Consider the following 25,225-nt stretch of genomic DNA (forward strand, 5'->3'; position numbering starts at 1 on the left):
AAAGACAAGAGATTAAAAAAAAAAGGCATATTTTCCTACAGTCTCTGTTTAATGGATTCATGTGAATCAAAACTGGATGCCTCTGAAGGAGGGTTTTAAATGTACTGTAAAGGCTTGTTAATTTTAATCTATGAAACAAATTAACAATAACAAAGATGTACAAATTCTAATTCATTCCTAAGCACAAGAACTGAATGTAGATAAGGAGAATAGAGATGTTTTTTTCTTTTTGATCACTTTATGATCAGCCTGAGCTCCACAACAGATTGATCCATAATATCTTTATGACAAAGGATTAAAACTACTACTTAGGCCAGGAGTTTGGCCTAGTGGTAGAGTGCTAGCCTAGCATGCACAAAGACCAGGGTTCAATTCCTCAGTATCGCATACAGAGAAAAAAACAGAAGTGGTGCTATGGCCTTGAGAAAGCCCAAGGACAGTGCTCTGACCCTGAGTTCAAATTCTAAAACTGGGAAAAAATAAAATAAAATAAAATAATAAAAAAAATTTAAAAAGGAGAGAAAGAAATAAAACTACTACTTAGAATAGCAAAGCCTCTAGAATAGATCACCCCCCCAACTGAGAATAATTACCAATAAAAATCAGATTGTACCCTGGAGCTAAAGAAATCATCACTGTTCCTCCTAAGAGATTATAACTTCCCTAGAACACAAGAGAACCAGAATTGTGATCATGACTTGCTAGATCACACGTAAGCAGAACACTTAAACCACATTTTTTGGGGGGGTGGGGGGAGGAAGGGCAGCCATGGGGCTTGAACTCAGAACTCAGGGCCTAGGTGCTATCTTGGAGCTTTTTCACTCAAGGCTAGTGCTCTACCACTTTAAGCCACAGTGCCACTTGTGGTTTTTGAGTGGTTTGGAGAGAAGAGTCACACAAGGACTTTTCTGGCCAGGTTGGCTTTGAACCAAGATCCTTAGATTTCAGCTTCCTGAGTAGCTAGAATTACAGCCCTAAGACACCAGTGCCCTGGCAAACTGAATACTTCTGTCCTCACCTCAATTCTTCTTCTACTTGAACCCAAAGCTCAACTTGGCACCAGGGGCTTATGTCTATAATCCTAGCTACTCAGGAGGTTGAGATCTGAGGATCAAAGTTCAAAGCTAGCCAGGCAGAAAAATCTGTGAATCAATGAACCACCAGAAAACCGGAAGTGGTACTGTGGCTCAAAGTGGTAGAGCCTGGAACAGAAAAGCTTAGGGACAATGCACAGGCCCTGAGTTCAAGCCCCACAATAACGAGGGGGGGGGGGGAGAACCTAATGCTCACGACTGTATGCTGAATATGGCTGAAAATAAACTGAAGGGCCATCTGATTCCATGGCATCATGCCACATAATCTCCTTCCTCTTTCCTATTACTCTCAGCCTTGCCCAAATTCTTCTCTGGCTGGACAAGGATCTATAGCTACATGTGATACCTGTCATGTGACACAAAACCTGGCTTCAGGAAAAGATCATTACCTCAACTTCAGAAGTTTAAACCTACAGTATAAACTCAAGTGACTCATTTCACACTGATTTCCCTCTACAATATAATATACTTTCAAAGCACCATACAGAGATTGTTTCTACTTAGCATTATGAGAAACACTAAAATGTGCCTTTAGCCTAAGGTGGCAAAAATCTTAATTTCTTTCATACCTTTATTCTAATTCTAAAGTTTTAGTGCATAAATTACAAATATGCAATACATTGTTTTAACTGAGACACCATTTGTTTTTACCTTTCATCTTCATATAGTTTAAAGCTGATTCTTATCTAGCTAGAAAAATTATCATGGTCAAAGATTACAAAATACAGCTCAGACAGTAAACACTCATTTCTGTTCACCTCTAGATTAGATAATAACAATAATCGGTATCAGTCTGTTTAACAAGGAATTTGTTATAGCACAGAGAAATTAGCCAATAGGAAGACAGATTATAGTCCAGCCAAAAGAACCACACATGTTTTCACTTATTTCCTTAAATGTGAATTTGTTATAGGATTATTTCTGGATTGAAGGAAAATCAACATTTTTACAGCTTATGCTGGCAGGCAAACAGCTGTGAAAAAACCTTAAATCTAAAAAAGATTCCTATTACATTTCAAATTGATGCAAAGTAGACAAACATGAAGGTAAAGTTCACCTTTCACATCTTCATTATGACTAATAATGCCAATGACCTTGCTTCCATTTTCAATTAGTAAAGTCTGGTGCTAGTGTGGCCTGTTGTTATATGAACAGTCTTCACCTACTTATATAACACCAGTAAATACTTCCATGACATAAATGCTACTTATTTTTTTCTCTCAAACTTGCAAAAATATGCAACCAGAATTTGTTTCTCAAAATAAAATTAAATTTTGCCAATTTATACAGATTAATGGCTGTTACCAACTTACTCAAAACTTCATTTCTACACTGCAGTATCTCAGATTATTAATATTAATCTCGTATGACTTCTATATAGTTCACTGACTGCAAGGAACTCCATGTTTTCTTGCTACCTCCATCCATTCACATATCATCCTCCCCAAACAGTGTAGGTTGTTTTTGAAACAGTTTGCTTTTTCCATCTGAGTTTTCCCAATCTATTTCCAAGGGTTCTGACAATTTTCTGTCAGTGACTAAATCTCCCCCAGGGAATAGCTGCCTCATAACCGCTATTAAAAACAATCGTGACTGATAAGGCTCTGGAAACTCAGGAATGTAAATCCCACCCTGCCCAAACTAAAGACAAATGCAACAAGCTCACCATATGAAAACTCCAGCAGTCCAGCTCTCCAATTAAGCTGAGTTTTGTTAGGCTTTCCTTCTTTAGAGCCAGCTAATCTATGAATTATTATGTGTCAAGCATGCAAAAAATAAAATTTTAAAAACAGTTGGAAGGCAGCTTAATGGCAAAAGAGTGCTTACTCTGTACCCTGGATTGATCCCCAGACCATACACATACACACACACACACACACACACACACACACACACACACTACACGCTCACTCTTCATTTAGGTTTGCACCAAGGGACTTACCTATAATCCTACTCAAACACATCTGTAATCCCAGCATTCCAGAGGCTGAGGCAGGAGGATCAGTTTAAAGCCAGCATGGACTACATAAGAATTCAAGGCCAACTTGACACAGGGATACTAAGTCTCAAAACAGATGGGAGAAAAAAGAGGAGGAAGGAGGGGACAGTAGAAGACATAAAGGAAGGGGAAGAGAGTGGGAAGAAAGAAAACAAGTCACAGGCACATGGGTGCATGCATGCACACACGTGCGCGCAAACACGCACACACACACACACACACACACACACACACACACACACACACACACACACACACACACACACACACACACACACACACACACACACACACACACACACACACACACACACACACACACACACACACACACCACTCAACAGCAAATGCTCTGGTATTTTTAAGGTAATAGAGTCAATCTCCCAACAGACCTTCTGTTTCAGAAATATTTTAGGGAGAACATGTGTTGTGTGGGTAATTTTTGTTCTTGGCAAGATAGTCCTGCTTAGGAAAATCAACAGCAGATAACCTCAAATAAAAGGTTTTTTTTTTTTTTAAAAAAAAGGTATTTTTCTGTATCCCTCAATTGAATGCAACTACTTACAATTTTTGCAAAACATATACATGTATATATTACATATATACCCAAATAAAAACTCGTAAAAAATAGCTAAAAAGAAATAAAAAATAACAAAAATTTACCATCACCATTTTGCTTCCATTTAGCTTACTCAGTATTTCAGGAATGTGATGTAACTATGGGCCCCATCTACACCATCCCTCGACCCCTCATAAAAATGTCCATTAGTTTTTTCCTATCGACCAGAACCGACCTAATGGAACATTTTTTGTAAACTTAAAACCTTTGGCAGTGTATAAAGCAAAACACACACATACACACACACACACACACACACACACACACACTTGCACACATTGATGTAGAACTTGCAATACTCCCAACTCAGCCACCAGAGTATTGTGATTAAAGGCATGGTCCACCACACTTGATGTCATTTTTCATTAAATATGTACAAAAGTACTTTTACAAAAGTCCTAATCACAAGTTTATTAAACATTTGTAATCTTCAAATTGTGACCAACATATTTTCAAGACGTCTGCAAAAAACATGATAAAATATCCAAGCCAAACATAGTGGCTCACGCCTGTGATCCTAGCTACTCAGGAGGCCGAGATCTGAGGATCAAGGTTCCAAACCAGCCCAGGCACAAAAGAATCTGAGACTCTTATCTCCAATTAACCTCTAGAAAATGGAAAGTGGGTCTTGGCTCAAGGGTGGAGTGGTAGCCTTGAGCTGAAGAGAGCTCAGAGACAGCGCCCAGGCTGAGTACAAGGTTCATGACCCACACACACACACACACACAAAGGCTATTAAATGTATCTATTTAAAAATATTTAATATATCTATTAAAAAGGTGATTTATACACCAGGAGTTTGACCTAGTGGTAGCGTGCTTGCCTAGCATGAATAAAGACAGGTTCGATTCCTTGGTACCACATACACAGAAAAAGCAGGAAGTGGAGCTGTGGATCAAGTGGTAGAGCTCTAGCCTTGAGAAAAGCCCATGGACAGTGCTCAGGCCCTGAGTTAAAGCACCAGGACTGGCAAAATAAAATAAAATAAAATAAAATAAGACATATAAATATACAAAATATTTATATGAATATCCAGGGAATACACATTAATATATACCAATAGATTTAGTAGTTATCACCTAGCACTAGAGATTTGAAAAGTGTCAATGAGCATGGGAATTATTTTTCCTATCTTCATGATACCAACTGGTGCTCTCATGACTTAAATCAAATGTTCTAAAACTGGTTAGCTTGAGAATTACACAACTCTGAGTAGCACTGAGCTGTACATTTAAGTGGATAAATTATGTGGACATAAATTATATTTCGATAACTATCAAGTCCTGTGAAGGAGTATTGGATAATAAGGAAACTATAAATAAAGGGAACTATAATTGGAGAAAGGTATGACAAATCAGATGCACATGCATTTTAAAACATGGCAGTGTGTGACATGTCTGAATAGCTACCTGTAACTAGAATTTAAGAATAACAAGTAGATGGGGTCAGGAGCATAGCCTAGTGGTAGAGTGTTCGTCTTGCATTCACAAATCCATGGGTTCAATTCCTTGATACCACATGGAAAAAGCTGTAAATGGTGCTGTGGTTCAAGTGGGAGAATGCCAGCCTTGAGCATAAAGTGTCCAAGGACAGTGCCCAGGCCCTGAGTTCAAGCTCCACAACTGGCAAAAAAATAAATAAATAACTAGCGTGACAAAGAAGAAAGCTTGAAAGGACCTTATGAGGTTTGTTACAACTATTGTGGCCCCAGAATCCCACAGGATACTTACCTTGCCTAGAAACCACCTATTATAACAGAAATTCTGTTTATTCAATCCTCTATAGTAATCAGCCATATACACATAGTTGGTTGGACACTAGATAAAGTACTTGAGTTTAGAGCTCTAGCCTTGAGAAAATCCAAGGACAGTGCTCAGGCACTGAGCTCAAGCCCAGGACTGGCAAAAAAAAAAAAAAAAAAAAGTTTCACTTACTTTCCTGCCTGTGTTGGCTTCAAACTATCCACAGATCTCAGCCTACTATGTAACTAGGATTACCAAGCACGAGCCACTGGTGCCCCGTTTGGTATCCATTCCTATAGCTGCTTTATAAAAAAAAAAAGGAATATATTTAAAACTATTAAAAGATATGTCACCAGAATCATGGATTTCTTGCTGAAATATGGACCAAAGATACAAATATAACAAACCAGTATTATCTACTGTTCAAAGGTGACCACCAATGAGAGGAGAAGGCTGGGGCAGACTTACACCAATATACTGAAGATAGTAAAAGAAACATACAAGTATCTGAAATGAGACATTTCAACAAAGCATTTTGTATATCTTTTTTTTTTTTTTGGTGGGTCATGGGGCTTGAACTCAGCCTGGGCACTGTCCCTGAGCTCTTCAGCTCAAGGCTATTGCCCTACTTTTGAGTGAGGGCCTACTTACTTTTTCTAGAGGTTAATTGGAGGTAAGACTCTCAAGACCTTTTGTGCCTGCACTGGGTTTTAACCTTGACCCTCAGATCTTAGCCTTCTGAGTAACTAGGATTACAGGCCTGAGCCTCGACGCCCAGCTTATCTCTTCTTTTGAAGAGAACAAAATACAGAATATCTTGTATTGCGTATTTTTTAAAGAACACATTTTAAAATAGCTGCTATCTTCTAAACCATGTTTTGTGTCTTGTACCAAAAGTTAAACTATCCATTTAATCTTTGTGCATTTTCTGTTCATTATGCCTCAATTTAAAAAGGACGTGAGGGGGAAAAGAAGGCAATACTGTAAGTGCTATACAAGCCCTAAGTATACCTATCTGAATTTTTATATGAAAAACACTTTGCTATTCAAACCACAGCTAGGCTTACTGTGACATGTGTATGTGTGTGTACGTGTGTGTGTGTGTGTGTGTGTGTGTGCATGTATACATAAGCCAACAGTGCCCAGCAGACAAATATACTCTTGATGTAACAAATACCTATTAAATGAAAACAAGTACAATAGTCATGTAGAATGTGTCCATAATTTACTTTATTAAAATAATGACAGGGGCTGGTAGAGTACTTGCCTAGCATATACGAAGACCCAGGTTTGATTCCTCAGTACCACATGCATAGAAAAAGCCAGAAGTGGTGCTGTGGCTCAAGTGGAAGAGCTCTAGCTTTGACCAGTGCTCAAGCCCTGAGCTGAAACCCAGAACTAGCGATGATAGCGATGACGATGATGATGATGATGACGATGACGGCGACGACGACGATGATGACGACGACAGGCAGCTGTGGTGCCAGTGGTTCAAGCCTATTGTCCTAGCTACTCAGGAGGTGACATCTGAGGCCTGCAGTACAAAGCCAGACCATGTAGCAAAGTCTATGAGACTCTTACCTCCAAGTAATCACCAGAAAAGCTAGAAATGGATCTGGGGCTCAAATGGTAGAACCCTAGCCTTAAATATGGATAGCCTTGGGATGGGGAAATAAAAACTAAAACTTAAAACAAACTTCAAGGACATAACCGTGCCCTGAATTTAAGCCCCAGAGCCAAAGTAACGACAGGCAGTGGTGAGGGCAAAAATAAGGCATCCTCTGAGGATGAGGAGAAGTCCCAAGTTTACCTGAGATTGGAGAAGAGGCCTTGATAAGGCATTCGATGGACAGTGGACACATAGTGACCCTTCCCATGAGGTGCCAATTAACCATACCAAGTACTCCATCTTCTTTCTCTACAAGAGTTGCTGCCCACTCAGCCAGCCATTGCTCTGTGCAGCGAACAGATGGACTAACAAGTAATTCTGCAGACATCCCCAGGGGAAGACAATGAAAAATGAAAATAAAACATGCTGATGGAAAAAAAAATGTTTAATTAAATGGGAGAACAGAAGACATACAGAAAGAATAGGAAGCCAGTAACACTGGTAACTTCCAAAATGTTCTAAGAGACAAAAAGAAACTTCAATCTACATTTTGAATTATGTGACATCTTACCTATTCAAAAAACAAAATGTTTATTAGACCACAGACTCAAGATGATCTTGCACTGAATTACCCCCAAGAACAACTAGATATTATGAAAATAACAAGAGTTCAAAAAAAAAAGTTGGGAAGGTATAAAAAGGGAGCTTTTGACGGGCAAGAAAATATATTAATCAAAATATTCTGCTGCTCTAAGTATGTACTGTGTATCTTTTAGTTTCTCATTATCTGCTCTGCAACTAACTAAAGCAAATAGGCCAACAGTCATCTCTTTGATTGAAAGAATCAAGTACAAAAGGTTCATTTTTTTGTAAAAGTATATATTCTAGAGTTACAATTTGAATTAACTTCAAGCCTGTAAACCAGTTAAGATACTGAATTAATATCTGAAATATGTATCAAAACTGATCTTAGGGGCTGGGAGTTTGGCCTGGTAGTAGAGTGCTTGCCTAGTATGCACGAAGACCTGGGTTTGATTCCTTGGTATCACATACATAGCAAAAAGCCAGGAGTGGTGCTGTGGCTCAAGTGGTAGAGCCCTAGCCTTGAAAAAATCTAGGGACAGTGCTCAGGCCCTGAGCCCAAGCCCAGGACTGGCGCAAAAAAAAAAAAAAAAAAAAAAAAAAACTGATCTTAAGACAATTTTCTATACAAAAATATTTCAACAGGCATTTATAAACCTGCTATCCTTTTCAATTAACAAGAATTACTCAAAATTTTATACCTGAGTCAGTTATGGTAATATATGTCTATAATCCCAGTACTGAGGCTGAAGAATCTAGAGCTGAAGGTTAGCTTGGCCCTCAAAGATCCTGACTTAGAACCAAAAACTACTTTTTTTTTTTTTTTAAACCAGTCCTGGGCTTGAGCTCAGGGCCTGAGCACTGTCCTTGGACTTTCTCAAGGCTAGAGCTCTACCACTTGAGCCTCAGCAACACTTCCTGCTTTTTTCTATGTATGTGGTACCGAGGAATTGAACCCAGGTCTTTGTGCATGCTAAGCAAGCATTCTACCACTAAGCCAAACTCCCGCCACCACCCCCCCCCCAAAAAAAAAAACTACTCTTTAACTATATTGCTTAAGTCTTGGCTCATTTTTGCCTAGAATAATGCTATATATAATTTTATATCCCCTATTTCTATGTAATGATTCTAATTATACTGCATAAGTATTCAGGATTCTAAATAAACTTCATAACTTTTTTAAGTCCTTTAATTTAAAACCAAATATATATTTTTGGATTTTTCTTTGTACTTGCGTTTTTGTTTTATTATAAACCAAACCCAGGGCCCCACTCATGTGAAGCACACAATCACTGAAATGCATTCCCAGCAAGCCCTGTTTCTGGCACCAACACCAGAACATGACCATGAGTCATAAAGTAAAGACCTCCAGCATTGATCTATCTCAAATATAAATAATCTCTTAAGCTATCAATAGTCATATACTAAAACCCATAAAGATATTATTTATTCCTTCCAGTTGACAATAGCATAAACATCAAATTACTAGGAAGAAGCTGTAACTCAGTGATAAGAGCACAAGTTAAGTATGAAGCCTTGGGTTAGTACTAAAAGTCAAAAAATCAACTAAATAATAAGCAAAGTCAAACCATTTCAAAAAGGCCTGGAGAATAACGTACAAAATTACTAGCTCTTCCAATATTTTACTCTATATATCCTCTGGAACTGCAGACATGGATGGTTTCATTAATCCTTTCAACGTAAATGTTCTTATGGGCAAAGACTATACTTTACAAAACAGTGTCATTTTATAATAAAGAATTTTAGTACAACAGACTACATGCAAATAAAAGCTCAAAGCAAGCACAGAATTACCATTTGTTAAGTAAATAGTAACAGTATATAGGCAAATACAATGCATAGGGAAGTAAAACTAATCTTTATTTCTATGAATAAGATGTCTACACTACAGCCGGGCACAGTAGCTCATGTCTGTAATCCTAGCTGAGATCTGAGGACCACAGTTCAAAGCCAGCCTGGTTACTAAAGTCCAAAGTCAGTCTAAAGTCCCAATTAACCACTAGAAAATAGGAAGTGGGACTGTGGCTCAAGGGGTAGTGTGCTAGCCTTGAGCTGAAGAGCTCAGGGACAGCACCCCAGCCCAGAGTTCAAGCCCCACGACAGCCCCCCCCCCCCGACACACACACAAAAAATATAATAAGATGTCTACACTACAGCAATACAACACAAATAGTTAACTGCTTAAAGAAAACTAAGTAATTACACTGGGGTGCATTAATGATAAATTCTTAAAGACTATTATATGCCAAAGAATATAAATAAGATCTGTAAAACTGCTAAGAAGTTAATAATACATTAACATAAAGTCTGTCATATAAATAAGCCTTAAAATTCTGACTGACAGCTGGGCACCAGCGGCTGGTGCATTTTGTAATCCTAGCCTCGAGCAGGAAACCACCAAATACTTATACTTATCAAAAGAGCTAATATATCATGATGATTTTAGAACTCCTCATCTAGGAAAGATGGCAGCCTCAACTATAGAAACCTATTCCCTATGGCTAAAGTGACTGAGGGTTGTGAACCTCCAGAGAATAATCCTGATAACTGGACTTGAAATAAAATCTCTTGCCCTACTTTGGAAACAAGACTGCCTTTCCTGGTTCTAGGATAATGTGTCCTTTGAGACATCCTTATCAAACTCAAATTTTATCTTCAGAAACTACAGATACTCAATAAGTCTCTTCTATATTCTCAAGAGTGTTTCTACAGAATCAAACAATTTTAAACAAAAAAAAATTTTTCAATTCTAAAAAAGCACTTGTCTAGCATGCATGAAGCCCCTGGGCTCAATCTTTAGCACTGTAAAGAAAACAGATCTTCAAATATGTGACTGAATCTTCAATTTGTACAATTTAGGGACACAGATATAAAGCTTAAATATGGCTAATACAAATAAAAAATTAGCAATAAACTATATGACGATATCACCTAATTATACTAGGATTGTTGTAGGGAGTCTCAGAAACATGCAGACAAACACTAAAAAGATGGAAAAACTGGAAATTTTAATAGCTTTTTTCCCCCTTGCAATCCAAAACTAAGCCAGATGGTGTATATTGGAGGGTTAAGAGAAATTATATAGAAAATGAACAAATCAAAGTGGTAGAGTGCTTGCCTAGCATGCATGAAGCCCTGGGTTCGATTCCTCAGTACCACATAAACAGAAAAGCCAGAAGTGGCACTGTGGCTCAAGTGGTAGAGTGCTAGTCTTGAGCAAAAGAAGTTCAGGGACAGTGCCCAAGTTCTGAATTCAAGCCCCAGGACTGGCTAAAACCAAAGATTCACAAAGGGATAGCTCCAAGTGGTAGAGCACCTGCCCTGCAAAGGAAAGGTCTTCAGTTCAAATCTCAGTATTGTCAAAATAAAAAAATTATTTCAGGAAAAGGCTCATTAAAATTTAACAACTGGCTGAATACAGTAGCAAAGGAGAAGACAGACTGAGAATGGCATAATTCACATCTGACATTTTCTATTAGCATCCCTGGCCCTTGATCTTTCCTTAGAAATCCATTTGTCTCTCATTACGTTTTTGGGTTTGAATGACCCCAAGCTCGACACATAAGCTTAGATCTTTAAAATAAATAAATAAATAAATAAAATTAAAAAGCACATATTCCCCTCTGGTTAGTTCAGAAATGCAAATATACCCTTAAGTAAATGAAACACAAGGTTTCAGATGGCCAAAGGGTCTATGAACAAAAATGCTTAAGAACTCTATCCTACAGCTTCTGTAGAACACTTCTTCCCCTCTGAATGAAGTATGAGGGCAAAAGACTTGAGCAATGACAAATATACTATGACAACAAAAGGAGCAACAGCATAAAAGTTGAGTATTGCTGGGGGAGGTGGCTCACACCTATAATCCTAAGCTACTCTGGAGGCTGAGATCTGAGGATCAAGATTCAAAGCCAACCTGCACACACAAGGACCTGTGACTCTTATCTCCAATTAACCTCTAGAAAATGGGAAGTGGGGCTGTGGTTCAAGGGCAGGGTGGGAGCCTTGAGCTGAAGAGCTCAGAGACAGTATACAGGTCCAGGGGTAGGGCAAGTTCAATCTCCCATGACCAAAAAAGAAAAGTAAGCTTATTAAACAATGGAAAGAAGCAAAAATGAGGTCTGATCGCACAAGTACTCTGTCATAATACACCTCTGAACATCTCAAATACTGCTAGTCACTTAATGAATTGGTTTTCTTTCAGTAACACTAAAAGAACCTAAGTGATAGTCTATTTCACTAGCTTCTGTCTCAAATAGACAAATAGAAGCAACAAAATTATAAAAAGCTTTAACTTTACCTGTCATAGCAAGGGAGTCTGGGGAAAATTAGTTCAATTTTTCACAAACTGAGTGTACTAATGTCAATCAAGTTGTCACATGAGAGCAAAGGTTTTGTACAGGACCTCAGTGTTGGCAAACATATATACCTGCTTAAGATATGAAAGCACATAAAAGTAAATATGACAATGCTATCCAAGACAATTAAACTTCTCTCAAGTACAGTGGCAGCAGCTTTCTAATTGGGCAACTCAGGTCCTGGGTCTGTGCCTGCTTGGGGAAGTACTCCACTGTCATTCTTGCAAGTTCAATTTCATCTGTACGTTCAGTCCAAAGTTCACATAACTTCTCATAAATCCTATGTTACAAATGTTTTGCTACGGATTCTTGAACCCTCAAGATATACAAAAGAAGTTCATTCTTAACAGTTTGAAACCTAACAAGTTAATTGCTTGTTGTAAACATCTGAGTAAAACTTAGATAGAAATTATAACTAAGAAGCTCTAAAAGCTAATGGCCATAGGGCCAGGAGTGTGGCATAGTGGTAGAGTGCTTGTCTAGCATGCATGAAGCCTAGAGTTTAATTCCTTCAGTACCACATACATAGAAAAGGCCAGAAGTGGTGATGTAGCTCAAGTGGTAGAGCACTAGTCTTGAGAAAGCTCAAGGACAGTGCCCAGGCTCTGAGATCAAGCCCCAGGACTTGCAAAAAAAAAAAGTAATGGCTGGATTAAAAAAGCAAGAACAGCCCAGGAACACAATTAGTCTAGATCTGAAAGAGAAAACTTCCAACAAAAATGAGAAAAGAGGGCCGGGAGTTTGGCCTAGTGGTTAAAGTGCTTGCCTAGCATGCATGAAGATCCGGGTTCGATTCCTCGGTACCACATACATAGAAAAAAGCCGGAAGTGGTGCTGAGGCTCAAGTGGTAGAGCTCTGGCCTTGAGAAAGTCCAAGGACAGTGCTCACACCCTGAGCTCAAGCCCAGGACTGGCAAAAAAAAAAAAAAATGAGAAAAGAAAGAAACAAAAGAAAAAGAGGGAGGGAGGCAGGCAGGCAGGCAGGCAGGCAGGCAGACTAGACAAGCAAGCGAGCTTCTAGGAGTAGAAGGAGTTAGAATAAAGGATACAAACAAGATAAAGATCTAACTGAAAGATCTGCTTTTCATAAAATTATATTTCCACAAAATTGTAACTAGTACAAAATATTCAGATTCCCTTCAAATTCTGACACCAACAACCGGTCTACTACTGTTCCTTTACAACAGAACTTCTAATTTGCTTTTTATATACATATTATGTATAATCATACATATATTATGTAACATATACATATTATGCATAATTGTGCATATATTATGTAATATATACATATTGTACATATTATGTATAATCGTACACACAATCTAAAACATTAATTACTCCACTATTAATTCTTTAAACCATGAATATTATTTTCCATTAAACGTTAATGCTCAAGGGAGAGGGAGGGAGAAGGAAGGAAGTGGAAGAAAGAGGAAGAAGGAAGAGGGAGGAAAAGGAAGGAAGAGGGAGGAAGAGGAAGGCAGAGGAGGAGGGAGGAGGAGGAAGATCCCAGCCATGTATGAACATTAACTCAAAATGGATCAAAGACCTCAATATCAGACCTGAAATACTGAAACTGCTATAAGACAGTAGGAGAGACACTGGAACTCATAGGCACAGGCAAAAACTTCTTGAACAGAGTCCCAGGGTCACAACAGATTGAAGAGAGACTCCACAAATGGGACTACCTAAAAATAAAAAGTTTCTGCACAAAGACATAGGTACTAAAGTAGAAAGACAGCCAACCAACTGGGAAAATATATCTACCAATGATACATCAGAAAAATGCTTTAATATCCAACATCTACAAGGAAACTAATCTCCCCCCCCCCAAAACCAATCCCTAAATGGGCAAGGGAACTAAAGAGAGACTTGTCAGAGGAAAAGGTAAAAATGGCAAGGAAACATGAGAAAATGGTCATAAAGGAAATGCAAATAAAAACAATCCTAAGATACTACCTTACCCCAATGAGGATGGTCAATATTCTGAACTCAAACAATGACAAATGCAGGCGGGGCTGTAGAGAAAGAGGAACCCTACTGCACTGCTGGTGGGAATGTCAACTGGTACAACCACACTGAAAGGCAGCTTATTAAAGGTTCCTCAAAAAACTGAAAATAGACCCAGCCATACCACTCCTAGGCATCTACCCTGAGCAACATAACCCAGGATATGATAAGGACACCTGCACAGCATGTTCATCTCTGCACTATTCACAACAGCCAACAATGGAAACAATCCAGATGCCCCACTACAGATGAACAGATACAAAAAATGTGGTACATATATACAATGGAATTCTACATAGCCAAAGACAGGTAAAATAATGTCATTCGCTGGGAAGTGGATGAAACTAGAGCAAATCATGTTGAGTGAAATAAGTCAAGACCAAAGGAACAAAAGGCGCATAGTATCCTTAATATGTGGCTATTGGATCCAAAGAGTACAAGAGCGATGACTCCACTCGGTACAATACTCAGTGATAACAATGCTCAGGTACTCAAGGTCATTGACATGAACTTGGAGATATAAATATAATTGTATTTATATACGATGGGATATATATTCTATAGACATATTGATCTGTATAATAGATCAATATGTATCTATGACAAACTCAGTTTAATTTTAATTTTGTTTTTAAATTTGATTGCATAGATTCCATTCTTGAATATTTGTTTATTAGACCTGACACTTGAAATATGATATAAAAAAAAAATCAGTGTTGGGCTGGGAGTTTGGCCCAGTGGTTAAAGTGCTTGCCTAGCATGCATGAAGACCCGGGTTCCATTCCCTGGTACCACATACATAGAAAAAAGCCGGATGTGGTGCTGAGGCTCAAGTGGTAGAGCTCTAGCCTTGAGAAAGCCCAAGGACAGTGCTCAGGCCCTGAGCTCAAGCCCAGGACTGGCAAAAAAAAAAAAAAAAAAAAAATCAATGTTGTTAATTTTTTTTTAATTAAAAAAAAAAAAAAAGAAGGACTGGAAGAGGGAGGAGGAGGAGAAAGAAGCCAGACAAAGTAGCTCAGGCCTGTAATCCTAGCTACTCAGTAGGCTGAGATCTGAGGATCCTGTTTCAAAGCCAGGCTAGGTACTTCAGTTCCATCAGACATTTATCTGCAATTAACCACTAGAAAACCGGAAGTAGTGTTGTGACTCAAGGGGTAGGGAGGTAGCCTTAAGCTGAAGAGCTCAGAGACAGTGTCCAGGCCCAGAGTTTAAGCTCTACAAAGGGGGCACGGGGAGGGGGGGGGGAAGGAAGCAGGAGGAGGAAAGGGAAAAAGATAAGTCGTTTTCTTCCCTGGATCCTTAACCAAAAAGTTGACATAGTCCAGTGTCTCCATCTAAATCAGATATGAGATCTGAGAATCTAAGATATGATTCATCCATTCATCCTGAAACAAATTCCCCTCCAGACATGAGCCTGCAAAGTTAAGCAAGTATATACTTCCAAAATACAACAGTTGATCAGGCACAATTCCAAAAGGGAGAAGCAAGAGAAATAGGTCTCACAGGGACAACCTTTTCTGACTTGGTTTAATGCCTTTCAGACACACTACACTGGGGTTACAGCCCCCAGGATCCAGACAAGCTCTTTCTTGTGGCTTTTCGGGCATAGCCCAAGTGGCATATCCCACTAGGTAGACATATGCCTGCAGCCTTTATATGAACTTGCTAGCTAGTGGCTCTTTAGGGTCTTCAATGTAGCCCTACTCCCATGGTTCCACTGTTCACTGTACTAGGGGAGGCTCTCTATGCTGGCCTATCCCAAAGGCAGATTTCTCCTGGACTCCAAAGCTCTCCAGAGCATCCTATAAAATCTAGGAGGAGATAGAAATATCTTGACAGTTTATACACTCTTCCTTGGAGATTAAACCATGGAGACAAGACCAAAGTTAAGATCTATAACCTCCAGAGAAGCCAGTGTAACACCATGGGCCCACCACAGCCACAGCCAGGGTGGCTAAGGAGTGCTACAGTAGGGCTGGGGATGTGGCTTAGTGGTAGTGTTTGCATGGTTTGAAACCCTGAGTTTGATTCTTCAGTATCACATAAACAGGAAAAGCCAGAAGTGGTGCTGTAACTCAAGTGGTAGAATGGCAGCCTTGAGCAAAAATCTCAGGGACAGTGCCCAGACCCTGAGTTCAATCCCCAGGACTGGCAAAAAAAAAAAACAATGACAACCATGCTGAAGTATATAGGTACAAAGTATACTTACATTGAAATACAACAAAAACATGAGATAAGAGGAATTCAACAAAGTATTTCCTAAAATCACAAATTGAAAGTTTTTACTATAAAATGTTTAAAAAAAAAAAAAAGGCAAGGAAGGACTGGAAAGGAAGGGTGTGAAAGGGTCATGCTATTTCCCAAGTCTATATTAAAAAAAAAAGGATTCACTTTAAAGAAGGGATATACATGCCTGCAAATGAAAAGAATAGATCTCTAATTGTCCCTCTTCTCTCAATCCCTAATTTTAGCCTATATAAGACTGCTTGTGGCCCTGAGCATTTTTCCCTGCATCAAAGAAAATACTTGCTCACTAAGCTCTATTCATTGTAGACAACACAAACGTGTGGAACCTAGGGCCTTTGTCTGTCTTTGACCATTATACTCTATTCCCTATTCATTTTACCTGAGTTTCCAACATTCCCCTTAAAGTAACCTTTAGGTAACAGTGGCCAGTGTAGTATATACAACACAAATGATGCACTTTCTTGGCCTAATTCTAGCCTCTCAAACTCAAAGCCTTCTATGATACAGGAATGTTACTTGCAGCACACATCTCATCCATGTGTCACAGTCTCTCGCATAATTATATTTAACCAGTGTTTGTTGGATGAAGGGAACTGTGCCTGATGTTATAACCACATTTATACCATGCTTAGCTTCACAGTTAACACACTGTGCTACAGATAGAAAATACAAAAAGCTTGTTTCTGAAGTTAAATATTTAAGATCTAGTGCATTCTCAAAGGAGAAGTAACTAGAAGATGGAATTGTAAATAAATGGTGAAATTAACACTGAGAAATTATTACTACTCTACTGCTGGACAAAAAATGCCATAAGCTAAACATTTAAAGGTAATATGCTTTTTTTTATGTTGTTGCTTCAACAAGACTGAAGATCATTGCTCAATCTTGCCTGTCACACGTGAGTTACAAAGAAGGCATTCATTATACCACAGTAGCTTCCCCCAAGTATCTAGTCCTAAACAGCTGCAAATTTTGGACAGTAACACAAAATGATGTCTGTATTCTCACTAACAAATATTAAAACAAGTTAAAATCTACCAGTTAAAACCACAGAAAGTAAACTGGCTGAACTTACGCCAAGTTCAAAAAACAAAGTAGGAAAACATTAATGAGATTTAAAAGTTTTACATGTATTATCTCAATAACTGACCCAACATACATATCCTGAAGAATTTCTAAACTATAATACTCTCATTCTTCATATTTGCCTCCATCCATCAGAAAGATGCTATCTCACTAGGGACTAGCTGATTTAGTCCCTTCAAATGCTGTAAGTGAATAAAAATACTAAATAACTTAAAATAAACTCATCAAATTTCCATGAAACCATTTTTAAGTAAAAAACTGCTCCCGAGACCCAAAACTGCAAAGCGTGGGTGAAAAGCCTCCTGCCAAAAGTAAAAACAGACTATCAAAATGTTCCATGAAAGTTATGGCTTGTTATACAAGACACATATAAGCTGTCTTTTTTAAAATACCTGTCACTGTTTTCAGTCATATCAGAATACATTAAGACATTCATTCTGTGAGCAAATATTTACTTAGTTAACTTATTAACTAGAGAGGAAAAGAATTTGGCCAGAAGCAGGCATTTCATTATCATCTAGGTTTTTCAACTCAGATTGACTTTCATCCCTTTACATATATATTAGTACACTTAAATTTCTCTTTTTTTCTTTTATTTGCCAGTCCCAGGGCTTGAACTCAGGGCCTGAGGACTGTCCTTGGTCTTTTCCTCAAGGCTAGAGCTCTACCACTTCAGCCACAGCACCACTTCCAGCTTTTTCTATGAATTTGGTACCGAGGAACTGCACCTGAGTCTTTATGGATGCCAGGCAAGCACTCTACCACTAGGCCAAACTCACAGCACCATAGTACACTTAATTTCTATGGTACCATGGAACCTGCTTCAGAAAGCTGCCACTTGGTAAAGACTTATACAGTTGTTTTTGGTTTTGTTTTTAACCAGTCCTCAGGCTAGGACTTAGGGCCTGAGCACTGTCCTTGGGCTTTCTCAAAGCTAGAGCTCTATCATTTGAGCCACAGTACCACTTCCAGCTTTTTCTATGTATATGATACAGAGGAATCGAACTTGGGTCTTCATGTATGCTAGGCAAGCACTCAGCCACTAGTCCAAACTCCTGGCCCCCAGGTATTCTTTGAATACCTTCAGTATATTGCATGATACCTGAGACCATCTTCATCTTAATGGATACCTTCTCATATCAGCATTTTGATGACAATTTGGTTAGCTATCAGTCTCTGAAGATCCAAGGGGTCAAATTTTATCATTGTCCCTATATAATCACTTTTTTAAAGAAAAAATTCTAACAGTATAAACAGTAGCTGTTGGGCCGGGAGTGTGGCCTAGTGGTAGTGTGCTCGCCTAACATGCCCAAAGCCCTGGGTTCCATTTCCTCAGAACCACATACACAGAAAAAGTGGGAAGTGGCTCAAATGGCAGAGTGCTAATCTTGAACAAAAAGTGTCCAAGGACATTGCCCAGGCCCTGAGTTCCAGCCCCAGGACTGGTCAAAAAAAAAAAAAGCTGTGACTTCCCAAACTTGTGGTGAAGATCAAAGCCTTGATAAATCTATCCCCAAACCCTGTCTTCTGAACTTCCAAGCAAATTCAGCAGTAAGGGAGTAGGGCTATTACTAGAAGGTAAAGCTCTGCTTTTATACACGATGCCCTGTTCAGTGAAAGAGTAATTTTAATTGCATTTCCTGAATATTTGCTTTTATTTTCACATACACTTGCATGTGAAAAATCTAGACAAGTAGTATTTTATTTAGAAATCTCTGAAGAGCAAATGGAGAGGAAGTGTTGGAAGGAAAATCTATTACAAGGTCAGTAAGGAAAAAAAAAAATCAAAGACCAAAGACTTCTACCTAAGCTTCCTGCTGAAAACACTAATTGAAATTATGCCTCAATTTTAAGCCAGCTTTTTTAACTGTACTTTTTCCATCTTCCCTTTTTTTGGCGTAATGGGGACTGACCCAGGTCACTGTACTTGCTAAGCAAGTGCTTTGCCACTGAGCTATATCACAGCCTCCAGCTCACCTTTTGAACTAGTCATGTGTATGAATCTAAAACATGAACAAAAGTCTCACTATGCTGGAATATCTGAGGAGTAGGTTTGGCAAGTGACAAGTTTCTGTTCAGATGTACTCTGGAATGCTTTAGAGGAAAAACAATACACACAGATAAAACCAATCACTGTTTAAGATTTTGTATAATCCCAGCTGCTCTAGAAGCTGAGCTGTGAGGATCATAGTACTAAGCCGGCCCTGGCAGAAAGGTCCTTGAGACTCATCTCCAATTACCCACCAAAGACAAAAACAAAAAGAGGTGGACTGCTAAGCCTTGAGTTGAAAAGCAACGAAGGCCCCAAGTTCAAGGCTCTGGACCAAGGCAAAAGAAAAAAAAGTAAATTATTATTTAAAAAGCATTACCTGTCCAGGCAAGCAGTCCTGGGATATGTTATTATATTAAGTTATAGTCCGGTCTTACTAAGAAAGCAAGAAAAAGACTGACTTGTTGCTGAGCTGTAACTATCGAAAGCCTTCCATTACGCATGGTAACTAACATGGGAGAACGGGCAGGAACGGCCTCAGTGATTCAAATCTCATGTGGCTGCGTGGAAGCATTTAAGGTGCACTCTCCGCCAGCCCCCAGAGAGGGTGCTTTCCCAGCAGGTGCCAGCGGAGCTGTGGCTGCTCCACCCTGGGCACCCACGTGCAGAGTCCAGGCGCCTCTTCTGACTTCGCGCCGCTCCCTATCGAAAGGGCCCAAAGCAAGGCGAGTTCAGCCGGCCCTACACAATGCCCGACCCGGCCCTTCGGCTGTGGGCCTGGCCCTCCACCACACCTGCACCAGCCCGTCCCCTTCAGAGCCGCCACAACTGCCGTTCCGAAAGGCGGTCAAAGCCCTGACCACCACCATCCACTGGTTTTGAAAACGGCGGCCACCGACCGACTTTCGGTTCGAGCCCGCCGCGGTCCCGGGCGCTGCCGGGGGCTGCGCTGGCCCCTCCACACCGCCGCGGTCCCGGGCGCTGCCGGGGGCTGCGCTGGCCCCTCCACACCGCCGGCCGGGCCCTGACGTCACACACGCGAGGACCGCGGCACCACCGCTTCACCGGAGCCCGCCAGGGCCGGGCCGGCGGTCCACCGGCGACCCCGGGACTCCGCCCGCGTCCCGCCCGGCCCCGGGGAAGCTGCGGGGCGGCGCCCGCTCACCTGCGCCGAGGCGGGCGGGGACGCTGCGGCCCGAGCCCAGGCGGGCGCGCGGGAGGCGCCGCGACCCCCGCCGGTGCCCCCACCCCGGGGACACCGACGCCCCGCTCCCGCCCCCCGGACCCCCACCACGAGCCGGCCCGCCGGGCGCCCCGCGGCCGGGCCGGCACGGGGGAGCGCCGGAAGGTCACTCGCGGCCGCCGGGTCCGCGCTCCGCAGCCGCTCGTGGCGGCCCCCGCCCCCACCCGCCGCGGAGGGGGCGGGGAGCGGCCACGGTGGCCTCACCCGCCCGGGCCTCGCGGCTCTCCCGGCCCTACCCCGGCCTGGAACCGGACCCACCTGAGCTCCCGGCCCGCCTGGGGCCCGGCCCGGGGCTGCACCAGCCCGAAGCGGCGGCGGCGGCGGCGGCGGCAGGCCCGACTCGCTCCCGACAGCTGAGGCGGACGGAGCGCGCGGCGCGGCGCGGCGGAGCCCAACGCTCGCCCCGAAACCCATTTGTTTGGCTAAAGCGGCGTGACGTCACGGTTGCCGGGGGAGGGGCCGCGGGGGCGGGGCCGCGGGCGGGGGGGCGGGGCCGCGGGCGGGGGGGCGGGGCCGCGGGCGGGGGGGGGGCCGCGGGCGGGGGGGCCGCGGGGGGGCGGGGCCGCGGGCGGGGGGGGGCCGCGGGGCGGGGACCTGGGCGCCCCCTGCCGGACGCCGGGCGCGCAGCCCGGGAAGGGAAGGAGCGCGGGTCGAGGGCCGGCCCACCCTCGAGCGGCGGAGCCCGGCAGGAGGCCGCTAGCCCGGCCAGCCAGGAAGGCCGGCTCTCTGGACGCCCCGTCCGAGCTCTGGCCGGGTGGCTGACGCAGCTCGGATTGTGACTGTCAAGGGAAGGCGCACGGACAGCCCTGGCGTCCTTTTCCACGCCGGCCACGGCAGCAGCGCCTACCGGAAGGTACACTGTGTCCAGAGCGCCCTACCGAGCCGGTCGTGATTGGAAATAGCCTTTCCTGCGGCGTATTCCAGGGAGAAGGCCTTATCGTTGGCCCGTAAGATCGAACCTCAACATCAAGTTAACCAAATAAGAACGTGGCCACCCGAGGACAATACTTTTAAAAACCCTTTGCCCTAACAACTATGCTTAGCATTTGGTGTATTTTCTTCCAAACATTTTACTCCATACACTCCTATTTTATAATCATTATGTGCACATAATTTTGCATCCTGTTTTTATATGCTTTTAAGCATATAAAGCACTAAAGCATGATGAAGCTTATGTGAAGCTTCGTAACCATTGCAAAGGCTGCAAGAAATTATCTTGTGTGGACATGGAAATTTTACTGCACTCTCCTATTCTGGAACATAACATTTCCTCCTTTCTTGCCAATATAAAGAAATTAGAAGGCTGCCGTTTGGTGTGGGCGGTACAGGCTTGTAACACTAATTACTCAGAAGGCTGAAACCGGGAAGATTGTAGTGGGAAGCAAGCCCTGGTAGGCAAGAGCAAGAGACTTTTATTTCAAGTTAACCAGCAAAGGGCCAGAATCACAGATGTGGTTCAAGTCCTAGAGGGCCAGCCTTGGGCAGAAAAAACTAAGCAAGAGCCCCGAGTTTAAAGCCCAGTACCAGCAAAAATTAAATTTAAAAAATAAGCCAGGAGGGGGAAGAAAGAGGGATCAAGAGTCAAGGTCTGAGTTCTATATGGAAACCTTGTGTCAAAATAAAAATAGAGGAGTCATACGACTGTAAAGTCAGTGTTTCAAGCTTTGCTTTTTGCGTACATGAAGCGCAGAAGTATGCTATGGGAGCCTGGGCAGGAGCTACTCAGCCATGAGAAGTAAAAGTACCACAACAAATAGAACAACTAAAAAGGAATTAAAGGACCAAACCACCAAATAGCCAAAATGGGTATATCTCACAACAGAGATGTGAGATTGTGAGGGATGTAAAGTTGAGTACTGAAGCCAGGAAAATGCCAGAAAAGGCAAAGTCATTCTTAAGTGGGTTTTTTTTTTTTTAATCCTTGCACCTCTGGGAAAATCTGCTAAAAGCAAAAAACCAAAAGTCTCCTAAGTGTCCTGCTATATTTAAAATACACACTTGTAATCCTAGCTACTCAGGAGGTTGAGATGTGAGGATCGTGGTTCAAATCCAGCCTGGGCACTCAAATCCGTGAAACCCTTATCTCCAGTTAACCACCAGAAAACTGGTGGCCCAAGGGGTAGGGCAGTAGCCTTGAGCTGAAGAGCTCAGGGACCACACCCAGGCCCAGAGTTCAAGCCCCACACCCCCCAAAAACTTCAAAATTTGTCTTTAAAGTCCACCTGCCCACTTGCTTAATGAGGGACGAACCATTCCTCATTAGGGACATTAGGGACATGTAGAAGGGTGACTGACAGCCTCCTCCAGCAAAATGTCATGGCGGAACTAACCAAGCTACCGGGCCCTCTAGCCCGATGATACTGCCACCATGATAGAGACTATGGCACTGTTCATGTGTCTTACCTGTGTGTGTGTGTGTGTGACAGAGAGAGAGAGAGAGAGAGAGAGAGAGAGAGAGAGAGAGAGAGAGAGAGAGAGAGAGAGAGAGACAGAGACAGACAGAGAGAGAGAGAGAGACAGAGACAGACAGAGAGAGAGAGAGAGAGAGAGAGAGAGAGAGAGAGAGAGAGAGAGAGAGAGAGAGAGAGAGAGAGAGAGAGAACCAGGGTTTGAACTTAGGGCCTGACACTGTCCCTGAGCTCTTTTCACACAGGCTAGAGCTTTGCCACTTGAGCCACACATCCATCTCAGGCCTTTTGGTAGTTTATAACTTTATTGCACAGTCTGGGTTTGCACTATAATCTTCAGTCCCAGCCTCCAAAGTAGTAAGGATTATAGGCATGAGCAACTGGTGCCCAGTCCCACAGATTACTTCTTGATAACACATGAAAAACGGTCATGTCCCCTTATTCTGCAGAATTCTATGCAAGGTTTGAGGCATAATGGTTACATTCTTATCAATATTTATACTGGAGCCGCCATGTTGGTACACATCCATAGTTCCAGCAGTCAAGAGACAGAGACGAGATGCTTGACTTTTGACTAGAATTGTAGGAATAAGGAATGATCTTCATTCTTGATGTTCCCATCATGCAAAAGATTTTTAAAGGAGCTTAAGTATGGCACAGCAGAAACAATACACTTTCTTAGCACCTCTATAAAGTCAGGCAATCTCTGCTTCATCGCACAGCTTTTGGAACTTGTCATTCCTCAGCCTGAATGCTTCCTCTCCCTTCCCTAACACCTAGTTTAGCTACCTATACTAGCTACCTGAAGCATTGGCTTAAGGATCTTAAAGCACTGGAATTTATACAATTTATTATTTAGGAAGTACCAGGGAATGGGGGTGGGGGTAGAAGGGAGGCAAGCTGAGTAACTTAAGTACATCTTTTTGCTTCCATTGTCCTTCTGTGAGCACATGGAGAGACAGCTAACCAATGCCTGAGTCAAGGTCCCTGTAGTCATTCTATGTAGTCTCCCCAAATTTTGCTCTTTCCAAAACATTTGACACTTTCATATCGCTAAATGGACTGGATTTATGTGAGATGTTTTTGTTTGTGGTTCTGTGTGTGTGTGTGAATGAGAGAGAGAGACAGACAGACAGAGACAGACACAGAGACAGAGACAGTGTGTGTGTTACTAGAGACTGAACGTAGGGCCTTGATACTGAAAAACTGCAACACTTAGATTGGGTCTTTTGTCTATACGGTCTCAAAGAATGAGTCCATGTAAGAAGTATAAGAGCAAAGATTTATAGAACAAAGAGATAAGCAGAGCTCTTAGTAGAGTCTCAAGGGAGAGTATTACCTGGGCTGGGTTGTGTTCATCTCCAGGAGAAAGTTATATGATTCTCCAGAAAATTGGACAGCCTATGGGCTGTATCAGTCCTCAGACCCAATCAAAGATTCCACTTAGCTTGCCAGAGCTTAGCTCCTCTGATCAGGTACCCAATCTGGACACAATCAGTCCACCAGCCAGTCATCATAACTCAGTAAAATTATTCTTGATTAAATTTTCTAGATCACCACCTCATCGCAAAAATATTTATGTTATCACTTCACATACAAAGACTGACATTTATCAGACAATGATGTTATTGGAGAGTCAACTTCCCATCCCGTGAGAGGAAGTCAAGCAAGATGAAAAGCATAATGAAAATGTTAGAAAGTTTATCAAAGTGCAAGTGAGATTCACTGCAGGGGAGCAGGAAGGTCAAGCAAGATTTCACATCACTGATGCTTTGTTTGGCTAGCATTTTATTCAAGTCAGGACTAGGTGTAGGTGGTTGTTTGGTAAGAACTTTGAAGAACAGGTTGGTGAGCAGACACAGCGTATGCACATGATGTGCACCTGCACATGCTCAGATTTGCTGTGATTGCTAATGCACAGTTTCTATGGAGAGCCAATAATCCAACCAAGATCATAAGCACCACAGGCCAAAAAGGTCATCACAGGGTCATTTTGCCCCCATGCGTGTGCACTAAGTTGGCGTCCTACCTGATGACAACTTTCTGGTTATTGCCTGGTGCCAGCTTATCTTGTCCCAGGAATTTTATCAGCGTCTTTATTGGCCCCCTTTTGATGGGTCTTACCTGAAGGGTCATTTGATATCTCAGATCTTTCTCTGAAGGTCAGGAAATCATATCTTGTGGGCAGATCCAGTCTTAGGGATCCTAGTAACC

The 25,225-nt window shown here is 41.9% G+C and overlaps 1 protein-coding gene across 2 annotated transcripts in view; it reads right to left on the minus strand.

Moving 5' to 3' along the window:
* Positions 1-25,225, minus strand: part of Fbxo34 (F-box protein 34) — an 85,189-nt gene that overhangs the window by 29,485 nt on the left and 30,479 nt on the right. The window contains exon 1 of one of the 2 annotated variants that reach the window (XM_090345002.1): positions 20,862-20,993. The exons of the other annotated variant lie outside the window; for it this stretch is intronic. The gene's annotated coding sequence lies outside the window, so the exon portion shown is untranslated. Of the gene's footprint in view, positions 1-20,861; positions 20,994-25,225 lie in introns of those variants that run through there. 2 annotated transcript variants of the gene reach the window in all.

The sequence above is a fragment of the Megascapheus bottae genome, chromosome 14 (assembly GCF_031878675.1).
Source record: "Megascapheus bottae isolate mThoBot1 chromosome 14, mThoBot2.hap1, whole genome shotgun sequence".
Lineage (NCBI taxonomy): Eukaryota > Metazoa > Chordata > Mammalia > Rodentia > Geomyidae > Megascapheus > Megascapheus bottae.